Genomic DNA, 12,717 nt, shown 5'->3' with positions numbered 1-12,717 from the left:
ATGCCATGCATTGCTGGATTTGCCAGTTGATAGAGTATCATATTATCCAACACCCAAATAATTTATAGATCTCTTTCATGTCAAGAGTATTAAAATTTCCTTGTCTCCATATAGTCTTTTTTTTTTTTTTTTAAATTAAAGTTTTCTCTTTGGCCTCATAGTTGTTGAAGTCAACACAAGTTCCTTCTTATATAAATTCTTACTTAATTACTTTTGAGATTTCGTAACTAGCAATTTGACTACTTGTTCAACACACAAGTCAAAATCTATATTTGATTTATAAAATTTTAAAATCATTTTAAATAACATATCTGGTTATAATATAGTTTTAAAATCTAATGGTTGATAAGCCCTTCTTCCTATATAAGGTCGAGCTTATAATATAAAAAAAACCCCGTAAGATTAGCTATCTTACCTGCAAGCCAGGAATCTTGTTATGAAAAATGTAAATTGCTAAGATTGATAAACACTTAAGCAATGACTGGTTTAACAAATTGAAACCATTTCAAGTCTAATAATAAATAAAATATTGTTCCATATGAATAAGTTCTAACTTCTAACAAATCAGCTTTCATGAAACATGCCTCTCTCTTTGGCATCCCACCAATTTCCAATGGGTACAATTACTACAATACCCCAAGATGTCATAATTAGGACTCTGCTATTTTAGAATTACTACTTTCAATACCTAAATTACTGTCATATGCCAAGTTGTGAAGTTGCATTATAGTTTGCCTGCATATGAGAATGACTTGGAAAAGGACTTGACCTTTGGGACAACAATATAGAGAGAATATAAAGACACTAATTCTGGACAAAACACACAAAAGTTTTCTCTCTTTTTCTATAATTAGCTGTACAATCAAGATCATGACAATATCTGTTTCCTTTTAGATAGAAACACTATTAAAAACCCAAAACTTTTTTTTTTTTAAAATAATAATAATAATTGTCATTGCTATGTACATACTTAAATACATAATAGACATAATTATATCAAGAAATATTATTTTTATCATAGTATCATGAACAAAGCCTGGGTAAAGACCTGGAATTACTATGGCTTGGTACTCTTGATGACTTCATAATTTTTGTCATCTGAGTTTGCATTTTCTTGCAAACTTTCTCCAATTCCATCACCCTCCATTGCATTCCTTGCAAATGTGCTCTAAGTTTCTCACTATCAGTTGAAATTTCAAGTTTGCCAGCATAAAGCACAATTTGTTCATTGACTTCATTCACCTTGCTTTCCAAATTATTGGTTCCACTGAGTAGGCTCTTAAGCTTGAGATGCTGTGATTGGAGGGCTTGGACTGCACTTTTTGATGAAAATTTCTTGTTATGAGAAAGGTGCATGCAAGCTTCAGCTGAAAAGCTTTTCATAGTTCAATGCACAACATATCTTCATCTTTTCTTCTTCAGATAATCCACTGTGCACCTGCATAAAAGATCAGATTTAATCTAACTACAGAAAAAAAAATGGTAGATATGAACTATATACATTTTCTTTTTTCTGTTTTGGATAATTAAATTTCAAAATGAAACTTATGGTTAAGATCATTTATGAAATTAGCATCCAGTAATGGCATTAAGAAGGATTTAACTTAATTATCACATCATTTCACCATTAAGTTAGAGCTGTAGTCATCACCACAGCTGATGGTTGCAAATTTCCGGTTAGAGACCAATTAATAAAAAAAATAAAGGTGAATTGAACTCACAGCAAAAATTGTAGGAAAAATGCACTACCTCGAGATAATGTCTGTGGCATGGTAGATTTCATCGTAACAGTCTCGAGCAGAGTCTGGTAAGGCAAGGACTAAGGCTAAGAATTTGGAAGCTTTTAAACAAGGATCTGGGGCTACTTCTACTATGTACGAATCCAGCAACCTAGCAACTTTCTTCAATTGCATTGGATTTACTTGACCATTTTCTCCATGTAAAATGCCTTCAAAAATCTTAAAACAAGATTAACATCATACAAGTAAGTTATCCCATATGGAGATGGAATAAGCAGATTATCTAGAGTTGCTTGATCCATTTTGGAACCTATCATTCTCTCCAACTTGCTTCTGCTGCATTTACTTATATTCAAACTCAAAGTAAATCGAAGGATCCCGAAAAGGTTCTTGCATAAAACAGAACTCCAATCAAGAATATAAAGCATATCAATTATGGTTTCAACAATCTTTCGCTTCTCATCAGATCTAGCATTGTAAGATTTGATTTCTGGATAATAAAAGAGGAACTACTAATAATTGAATGATCAAATTTATGTGAGGCCATTGATTTTATCATCATTTCAACCAAATCAACATTCAAAACCAAAAGATCCTCAAACCACCAAGTTGTTCTAGAGAAGCCACTCTTCAAACTCTCGGCAGTACTTCTGGTGTCACATGAAAACCGAATCCCTGAGCTATCAGAGGAAGAAGTGGATAGACATGGACTTGATTCACTTGACAAAGCCATTCTTCCAATAAGGGAATCCATACATTTCTCAAGAACAGGTACAGAATTTTCCAAGGAAGATAAACATTGGCACTGCTTTATAGTGATCAATAGCTCAGACCATGTCCAATCATTAATCTCCTGAAGTGATTTCTCAGTCTGTTCCAATAAGTTTTGATTTCCAGAAACAGAATTGTCCATTTCCATGAATTGTGCAGCACAATTAAGTAGTAAAATGTTATAAGGAGTTATATCAATTCTACCACTGTTGTAGCAGAACCTGGAAAGGAGCTCAAAACATTCAGCCCCTCCTGGGAATCATTGAATATGACTTGAAATTTCTTGAAGAACCCATCGATGATTTACCAAATAATTTGCTTAATCTGCCTGAATATGAGGAAATAAGCTTCTGCGAATATTCAATCGAAAACAGAATCAGAAAACAATTATTTATACATGGATATATACAAAAAAATTTGAGACATGGGATTGATTGACACAACTCTTTTACAAGGAACAGAAAAGAAACAATTTACGGCGAACAAAAGCACAGAAGAAATAAACTTAAAGGCTATAGTTAGTTTGGATGAGCAGTTTGGAACTAGTATTTAATGTTTGAGCTCTGAACCACTGATTTTGTTGTTCGGAATACCCAATGGCTTGAGCAGCATTTCAAGATCTAGTGTTAATGGTTTGAAATGATAAAAAAAATATGCTGACATCCAGTGGCAGCCAACAGCTAACTGTAATGGCTAAACTGCTAATCAAACAGGCACGTAATCTGATAAAACTAACTGGGCAACAGACTCGTTAAGGTACAAGAGGTAAATAACTAATTGTTCAGTAAAACGAGGAATATAAATGAAGACTACCTTCAATCACTTTCTTCGTTGCCCAAATTAAGCATTAAAAGAATTAACTCAATGGATTTAGCAAAACAAGAAAGGCAAGAGGAAAAAAGGGGAATCTACTGCTAAACCTGAAAGGAGAAAAAAATAAGAAAAAAGCTGTGAGGTCGTTATAGACAATAAATTGTGCATGGGGCAATTACAAGAAAAGATGTCTGAGAAACAACCCAGCAAAGAAGGGTAATATACAGTAATAACGTAACGAAAGCAACTCCTTTTTTCCCTTCTTAAAAGGAGTGAATAAAAACAAACGAAGGTATGAACATTTAAGCCACCCCATGACAAGGGCAATTAATAATGAGAGAAGAAAAGAAAAAGAAAGGCCTACACAATGACAATGGTGATAACAAGTAGCCAAATAGAAGCAAAGAAAAGAAGCCATTAGAAGCATACCCCACATTACTTCAATGCAGTTGTAAATTTAATAGCCTCTTGTGCAACCATAGAAATCATAGAAAAAACTACATGAAAATACTCAAACTCCACATCCAACAAACAAAAGAAAAGCATAACAGAACCAGAGCCAGAGATTGGGGACTAATTAAAACCAAAATGAAACAAAATAAAGAACTAGATATACACATATGTGGATAGAGTAACGAATTAGAGGCAAATGTCTAGTTAAGTATGTCAAATCTAATGAAATGAAAAGCTGCAAGAAGCAAATTACTGAAAAGAAAATGAAAAACTAGAGTAAAAGAATAGCCTTTTACCTTATCAACCATGAAAGTCTCTTCTCCATTGACATCTACTTCAAGATCACAGCAAATTGTCATGACCCAACTGAAAAGCCTAAACAACCCACTTATAAACAAAAGTCTTTTTAATTTTGGAATTTGGATTACAAAAGCAAAGGTAAGATTAAAAACCCAGATGAGCAAAATGTGTGGGAGGAGAAACAAGGAGCCAGGGAGAGCAAAAAAAAAAAAAAGCTATATTCTGAGATGCAAAAGACGACAAAAAGAAATAGGCAATGAAGTCACTTTGGTCAAGGCAAATGGAAAGCAATGCGGTTCTTCTCAATTGGAAGAGAGAAGAAGAAGATAATACAAAGACTGAAAGAGTGCAAGAGAGAGGTAACAGGTGCATAAAGACAGGAGAAATATTATATATAACACCAGAGCTATGTCAAAGACTTGCAGAGAGAGAGAGAGAGAGAGAGAGAGAGAGAGAGAGAGAGAGAGAGAGAGTACAAAAGAGTTGTTGTGTGTGTGACCACTAGGTCACTAACCTGTATCTGACATTCCTGTTAAAAATACATGTACATGTACAATAAAAACAAAGGAATAACATATTCATGAAAATGGTGATTTTCTTGGGGAGGAGATAAACCCTAAACTAATCTTAGAGCTGAAGCCTTTTGCTGGCTTTGCTTCTAGTTTGGTACTTCTTTTTCTTTGCCTTGGGTAAGTGTTTGTTGTTTTGATGAGATAGAATTAAGTTTAGTTTATTTATTTCAAGCAAAAATTTTTATTTAACCCTGACAAATTTAATTTTGGTATAATAAAATAGCATGTTTCATACTTAAAATAAACTTTATCATATAAGTTTATTTAGATATTATATGATTTTAGGTTAAAATCTCATTGATGATCAAATTATTAAGGGAAAAAAAATTTCTGCCGTAAAATGCACACTATTTAGGGCAGAATATAACATTTTGTTTCAGAAATAAATCGAAGGAAAGAAAATAACGAAGAAAAATAAAAGAAGTGGCTGAACAAAAAAAAATAATTAGAAGGGGCGAAAAAATATTTTTAAAATTTAGAGCGGATAATATCAAAAAAATCACTATTTTATAGGTAAAAAGTAAAATTTAATATATTTTATAAGGTAAATAAATTATTTTTCCCTTATTAATACATTGATATAACTTTTCAATTTTTTCAATTTGAAAAGAAAATTTTGGAGAAAAATCTTCTTGCCAAATAAGGTAAAATAATATTGTCTTGTTATTATTTTTAATTATTTATGTATATATATTATTTATGGCTTCCATATGATCCAGCCAGGGATACGCTTCGAGTGTCTATACAGGTGTGCAACCAAACCCAATATATTAGTCTCTCCTATGCACTATATGTATCTTTATCCAATCTCAAAATCAGAATGTGCTATACAACCACCAAAAGGTCCATTTGGACCTTATTTCGTTGAATAACGAAAGTGGTCCCTACTTTTCTTTCGTTGGCCCCTACAAAAGGGATAAATAAACATAAAACAGCAATAATAATTTATATATTCTCCGAAAAATTTTATTTACGTTTGGATGATTTGATAAATCATGCATATTAAAAATTTAATTAATAAAAATTATTTTATTTTTTTATTCTTAACTTATTAAAATATTAATAAAAATTTTTTAGTTAATAATTAATATTTGACTGAATATATAAATATATATAAATTAATATAATATCTAATAATAAATCTTTTCATTTATTGTGACTGAGAGGTCTATATGAAGAAATAATATGATGAATGGATATTAGAGATAGCTCTTTTCTTTAACTCATCAAAAGCGATAAAGACTCTGTAATTAAAAAAATTCTATAATTAAAAGTACTTGAAGTCAAAACTTCACGTTTCTTATATTAATAAAAAAAATTGATCTGATTGACATTTAATAAAAAATTTACTTCCATTAAAATGATTATTTGATAATGGAGAACCTGTCACACCTTTATTTTTTCTCATTTATGGTTTTCAATCTTTGTGTGGATCCTACCGGAGATTTTATTGCAATGTGATCGGCAACGTACTGAAGAGAATAATAGTTTTGATTCATGCAAAAGGGAGTAGAGTTGATGCTTCATTAATTTCCTCGTGTGACATAATTTTTTAGCCGTGCCTATTATCATGGCATTTTCAACAGAAAAAAAAAAAAAAAGAAGAAAAGAAAAGAAAGAAAGAGAACTGAGGGAACCGAATTTTTATGGTAAATTAAATTTTTTAATGCATAATAATTTATAATAATTGAAAATATTTCATAATATTCTGTAAAAGATAATTATTTTATATAAAATAAATTTTTACAAAACAAAAAAATTGGCATCTATATTTTATAAAATAATTTTTAATAATTTATTACTATTATAATTTATAATTTAGCTTCAACGTTATTATTTTAAATAATATATATAAATGAGGCATTTAAAATTTTTATATTTTTTATTTATTTTAAATAAATAGATCTAGATAATTCAGATTTAATTTAAAAATGATATAATTAAATTTCTTTAATTACAAATTATAGTCTAATTTAATTAGCCAAAAAATAAGATAAAAAATTACTATTTTTAAACATCTTGAATTTAATTAGTTATATTGATATCTTATATAATTCAAGTGCTATTTCTATTAAAGAATATAATTTTATTAATAGCTTTTTTAAACTACTTTCATGACTTTGATTGGCTAAAAAAATAAAAATAAAAATAAAAATTTATTATTATTTATAAATATTTAATTTGATTTATTAGATTATTTTCTTATTCTATTATTAACGTATATTTATTTACTATAAAAGATTACAGTGAAAGTTATTAACAAAACATGTAAATTAATTATAAAACGTATAATAGAAGCTATATGATGATTTTTATAAATCAATTTTGATAGGTGTTATTTTTATAGTATTTTTAATATAGTATTTATTATAATTTTTAGTATTTTAATTATTTTAATTATTTTTATTTAATTTTATTTATGTTTTTGTTTAAAACTTCTTTGAATCACATTTCACTTGATCTTAGAGAATTTTATTACATTTTTATAGAAAATCAGCCAAAATACAAAAAAGAGTATTCCTAAGCAGAGGTTAGCACGCCCAAGCCATGCCATATAGCACGCTAGTGCTGAATGCTTGACTTCGTATTGGGCCGAAAACAATAACTCTAGCCCGTGCCGCTTGCATGGACCCGCATAAGATGCTTTTCTAACGTGCGAATCAAGTTTAAATCCTATTTAGATGCTGGGAGAGTCATAATTGAGAAGAAATACAAAACCTAAACATTTTACTATCTCCAAAAGATTTCTTACTCAATAGAGATTCACTTTCCTAAATGAACATGAAGATATTCCAGAAAGTCTATATAAAGAGAGAGACTAGCCATGATCAGGGGTTGGATTCATTGTATATACCATCGCTGGTTCTATTATTTTCTCTCTCTCTCTCTCTCTCTCTCTCTCTCTAAGATGTCAAGTACTCAAGATTTGTGTCAAGATTCAAAGAAGTCGTCCATGTTATTTGTTAGCTAGTTTTTATCTCTAAACTCTTAATCTTGTTTTTACTTTTCATCATCCATATTGATTATGGAATTATTTTCAAATTTAATTGAGTTTTATTTAATTACTATGTCAAACTAAATTCCCATACTAGGAATTTGATGTGGCTTAATTTCTTTTTCAATTTATAATATTAGATTTGTTTTTCCTTATCCATGATATAATTATTATTGAATTTAATACTTTCGGGCAGAGTTTCTCCCCTAGATTGTTTTATTTTATTAATCACTATCGGGAGAAGGGTTTTTGATATGAAAAGGGTAATAAATTACATGGGAATAATCTTGATGCAGAAGCTATATGGTTTGACTCATGGGGGTTTTCATAAGTTAATGACCTTAAGTATGAATTTATAAATAAACCATAAAACTTAATGATTTAATTCATGTTTGATTGCGCTATTGGAAGATAGGTAATTAGACCAGATTAAAATAGCAAACAATACATCGGGAGAGCTTGTTAGTGATTTTAGGGTTATTTCTCATACTTGAACAATTAAAATTGATTATCAAACTAATAGAATAAATTGGATAGAATTAAGTGAAGTCAAAATCTCTAGTAGCTTTAAATCCTTGATTTCTTTTCATCAAATATTCTTGCTTGATTTCTTTTATTCTCTTTTATTTGTTTAAACTTAATTTCTTAAAATAATTCCTCTTATTGCCGTTTAAATAATAGTAGGTTAACACAATTTTGGTACTTGGTATACAATTCTCGTGGGACGATACTCTACTCACTCTTTATTAATTGTTGCGATTTCGTATACTTGTGAAAAACGACTGTCAAATTTGGTTTTTCCTTAAAAAAGAAAATGAAAGCAGCTAACATATAATAAAAATTGTATGAATCAATATGTTGACATACAATCAAAAAAATATTTACTATATATATAAAGTGTAATATAAATTAACCTCTCAATTTAAATAAGAATTTATACTTAATATTATATAAATAAAAAATTAAATGAGTATAAAGAATGACATATAACGAGCATAGTCAACATGTAACGCACGTCATAAAGAAGACTAGTACTATATATAAAAGTGGGAATAGGTGGGAATAAAGGGATTTCCGATAGCGCACTCAATGAAATTTAGAATATCCTAACTTAGTCATAACCAATTAGAAAATTACATTTATTAGAATATATTTATAAAAATTATTTTTTAAGCTAATCTGTGTGGTCCGATAGTTTTCTCATTTTATGAGGAGTGAAAGGTCTCGAATTCGAATCGTCTTGACTACAAGTGTTTTTACCAATTTGGTGAGTTTAGGGTATTTTGTTGTGTAGCCCGTAGTTTTATTTCGGCCTATTAAGCCTCCTAATGAATTAAAAAAATTATTTTTTAAATAAATATATATGACATATTGAGACATTTGAAAATTTTTATATTTTATTTATTAAATATTTAATTCTTTTAGGATATAGATAAAAAATAAAGAAAATATATTCTTTTTATTAATATTCTTTTTTTCTTATGTTTGTATAATTTGATTCGATGTATTTTTTAAAAAATAAATTTTCAAGCAGAGTATATTTAATATTTTATTTAGGAGAGACAAACAAGAAAAAAATATTATTTTTATTAATATTTTTTCTTTTTGTTTGTAAGATTTTATTGGATTTATTTTTTAAAAAGTAAATTTTCAAATAAAATTTACATGATTAAACTTGATAAATAGTTAAAAATTTTAATTTAAAAATATATATAATATTTATTGATATATTTATATATCTATGTACATTCAAATTTTTTATTTATGTGAGTTTTGAAAGAGTTTTATTCTTAATAATAATTTTTTATTTTCTTTTTCATTACTAAATAATTTGTAACTACTATCATTTTAATTTAGTAAGAGATTTATATCCCCTTGCAATAAATAGATGACTATTGATGATTAATCATTTTTAATTATCCACTTGCAATAAATAGATGATCTATTGATGATTAATCATTTTAAATTTTCTTGATATTTTTTTCTCTTATATCCTAAATCTATTGATTTAAAAGAGAATAGTGTTTAGGAAACTAGAAAAAAATTAGAATTATATAATTCTATTTGGATCTCTTATTGGGGTTTCAAGAATTGTGTGTATGTGTATATATTCCTTTCTCTGATACACTGGATAAATAATACTAGTACCGTAGCCAAAGTGATTTCTATTATTAATTCAAATCATCCTCTCATTTTTTTCTGTTATAAGCAATAAAAAATAATTTATTATTATTATTATTCATTATAGTTGCATATAGATATTAATTTAGGGTTGAGGGCAAGAGTTGCAGATTGAGTGGTAGCTTGATTTCATTTTTGCACCTCATATAGGATTTTAAAAATCTGCATTTATAAATTAAGAATTAAAAGATTAAGTCTAGGGATTGGGTTAAACTTTATTTTAAAATCACTTCATTATATAAAAATAGAATTAAGTACATATATGAAATACCCCGAATTTTATTTTCAAAACATTTTCCAATTTAATTTAACGAACCGACAGCCTGGAAATTGCTATTAATATTTTAGTGCGAATACTATGAGAAATCGAATCGAAAACCGATTGAAAAAGCCGAAACCGGTTGAAAATCGAAGATTTGGGCCGAATCGAACCGAATCGAACCGGTTCGACCCAAACCATCTAGAAACATCCTTTTCCCTTTATCTTTAACGCCTATCTCCTTCACTCTCACCATTTCAACGCCACCTCCAGCCCACCACCGCACCACCACACCTCCCTCTCTTCTTCTTTTCTTCTTCTTTTCTTCTTCTTTCTTTCTTTCCTTTTTCTTTCTTTCTTTCCCTTTTCTTCTTCCCTGCAACTGGGTCTGCGTCACTGCCAGCGACTGCAGCAGCTCCAGCAAGCCTCTGACCACCGGATTGCGCCTCTGCCGCCGCTCCAGCGTGCCTCCGACCACCGACAGCCACTGCTCTCGATCCGGCACACGTGGCAATTTCCGATCTAGCAGAAATTCAACAAAAAAATTATATTGGGGTATAAATTAATTTAAATATATTTTAGTTTGAATTTAATTTTATTATTTGAAGTTATTAATTTAGTAATATTAGTTACATTAATTTTATTACTTGTATCAATTAGTTTAGTTAAGTTATGTTTAACGCTAGTTAATTTTCTTTTATTTTTTGTAGTTAATTATTTGGTTATTTATTTGACTAATTGTGAGTCGTTCACAGTGTTTCTTTTCGTGTTGCTTTCCTTCCGGTCGTTTCCCTCTCCTGTTCTTGTCCTGTCTCTTTGGCTTGTGTGTGCTGTTGCGCTTCCGGCGGCTGGGCTGTTGTTTGATTATTGCCCGATGGATGGCCGTATGGATTGAAATTGTGAAATTGTTGATATTTTAGCAGGTAGATAGTCTAAATTTTAGGGGAGATGCTGCCGAAATTTCGGTAGAAAATAATTAATTATAGAAATTAAATTACTTAATAGAGATTAAATTATTTATAGAAATTAAAAATATAGAATAAGATTATTAGAGTGATAAATAAATAAGGAAACCCAATATCTGTATCTATAAATATATATATAGTTTAAATTAATAAATGAATTTAAAACTGCCAAAACTAGTAACGAATAAAAATGAATCTCAAAAAATTCTCTAGAATGCGAGGATTATAGAGGTTTATAAAATTCGAAATGCGAGGACGAAAGCTGGAAGCATGGAGTGATAAAGACAGTCCTTTTAAAGGACAATAAAGAAATGTGAGTAGTGTTAGATAATTCGCTTCATCCGCCTGCATGCATGCATTCACGGCTAAATGTTATCATGCATTATTTTATTGAAGTGCCATATTATGCACTATTTGTTGATAGTAAAAATTGTTTGATTACTTGTGCTATGAATATACTGTGCCTTGTTTGTGTGGAATTGGGATGAAGTGGACCACCATGGGTTTGTGAGGACGGTCTGTGATATGGATCCTGAATATGATATGATATTGACCGTCGGCCGGGAAAATGGGAGATCGGCGCCCCCGTGTGCACCTGATGATATGGATTGTATGGAAAACCACAGGATGGCTTCTTGTTGTTGCGCACCTGATAATCTAGATTTGATTGTAGCCCGCAGGGTGGCCTCCTGTTGTGAGCACTTGATGATCTAGATTGGATGGAGACCACCGGGTTGCCTCCTGTGGGTATGGAAAAGAAAAGAGAGAATAGAAAAACAATGAGAGGACTGGTCAGTGAGGATTAGACCAGTTGGCCGTATGGGGGATCGGCTCCCCGGTGCACATGTATGAGAGGGCGAGCCATGTGTGAGGACGGCTCGTTGGGGTTTCAGGTGGTGCCACTGACTAATTTCCACGTGATGTGATTATATGAAGGTGATGATACTTGTGATTGCTGCTGTATTGCCATTTGTGTGACAAACTGCATGATCATATAATTAAACGGTAACTAGATAAAAATATTTAGCTTCTGTGTGATTGTGTGGGGTGAGAGGGTTATCTAACCCTACTCATTGAGTTTGGCGCTCACCCCTGCCTACTATTTTTTTTTCAGGTAATAGAAAGAAATAAAAGCCTTGTGGAGTTGAGACACTTATTGTAGAAGACTTTTAATGATAGAAATAACGATGTAAATATAAAGGTAGAGTTCCGCAATTGTATTCCAGTTGGGTTGTAAATAAATAGTAAAAGTCCATATTAAATATATGAACTGCATTTTGAGTTAATGGGCCTGAATCTATAATTATGAATAGAAGGTGAGATTTAAATAAGTTAGGCTTACTACGGGCTTCGGGGGCCTTAAGCCCACCCAGGTCCTAGGGCCGGTCCGGTCCATGGAAATGGGTCGTGACAAAGGTGGTATCAGAGCCCGGGATTGAATTGCGGAACATAGGAAATTAAATAGAGAACTCCTATGTTGGGATCGGCCGTAACCAACAAAGGAGCTGTAGTCGGGATTGAATTCCATTTTAGTGCCGGTGGACGCATCGTGCACGAGGATGGAAGGAAATCTGTATGAAACTTAGGACGAGAATTAAAAGTACAGAAATAATAGGGAATTATAAAAAGAGTCCGGGTAACTGACGTTTCTAAAATAAATACTTCGAGT

General features: G+C 30.6%; 1 long non-coding RNA gene and 1 pseudogene across 2 annotated transcripts; one reads left to right on the top strand and one right to left on the bottom strand.

The window, feature by feature from the left end:
- Positions 1-906: 906 nt before the first annotated feature.
- LOC149491857 (BTB/POZ domain-containing protein At3g22104-like) lies at positions 907-4,603 on the bottom strand (annotated as a pseudogene). The gene is made up of 5 exons (XR_016319253.1): positions 4,591-4,603; positions 4,410-4,414; positions 4,073-4,291; positions 1,759-2,860; positions 907-1,448 (listed from the first exon to the last, which is right to left on the bottom strand). The product of XR_016319253.1 is annotated as a BTB/POZ domain-containing protein At3g22104-like (transcript).
- A 6,682-nt stretch (positions 4,604-11,285) lies between these two features.
- Positions 11,286-12,334, top strand: LOC149491856 (uncharacterized). The gene is made up of 2 exons (XR_016319252.1): positions 11,286-11,361; positions 12,163-12,334. It is a non-coding gene; the product is annotated as an uncharacterized LOC149491856 (long non-coding RNA).
- Positions 12,335-12,717: the final 383 nt, after the last annotated feature.

Source organism: Jatropha curcas, unplaced genomic scaffold (assembly GCF_041381405.1).
Source record: "Jatropha curcas cultivar XTBG-Jc1 unplaced genomic scaffold, XTBG_Jcur_1.0 HiC_scaffold_347_pilon, whole genome shotgun sequence".
In the NCBI taxonomy this organism is placed as follows: domain Eukaryota; kingdom Viridiplantae; phylum Streptophyta; class Magnoliopsida; order Malpighiales; family Euphorbiaceae; genus Jatropha; species Jatropha curcas.
This window is presented reverse-complemented; position numbering and strand designations above follow the sequence as displayed.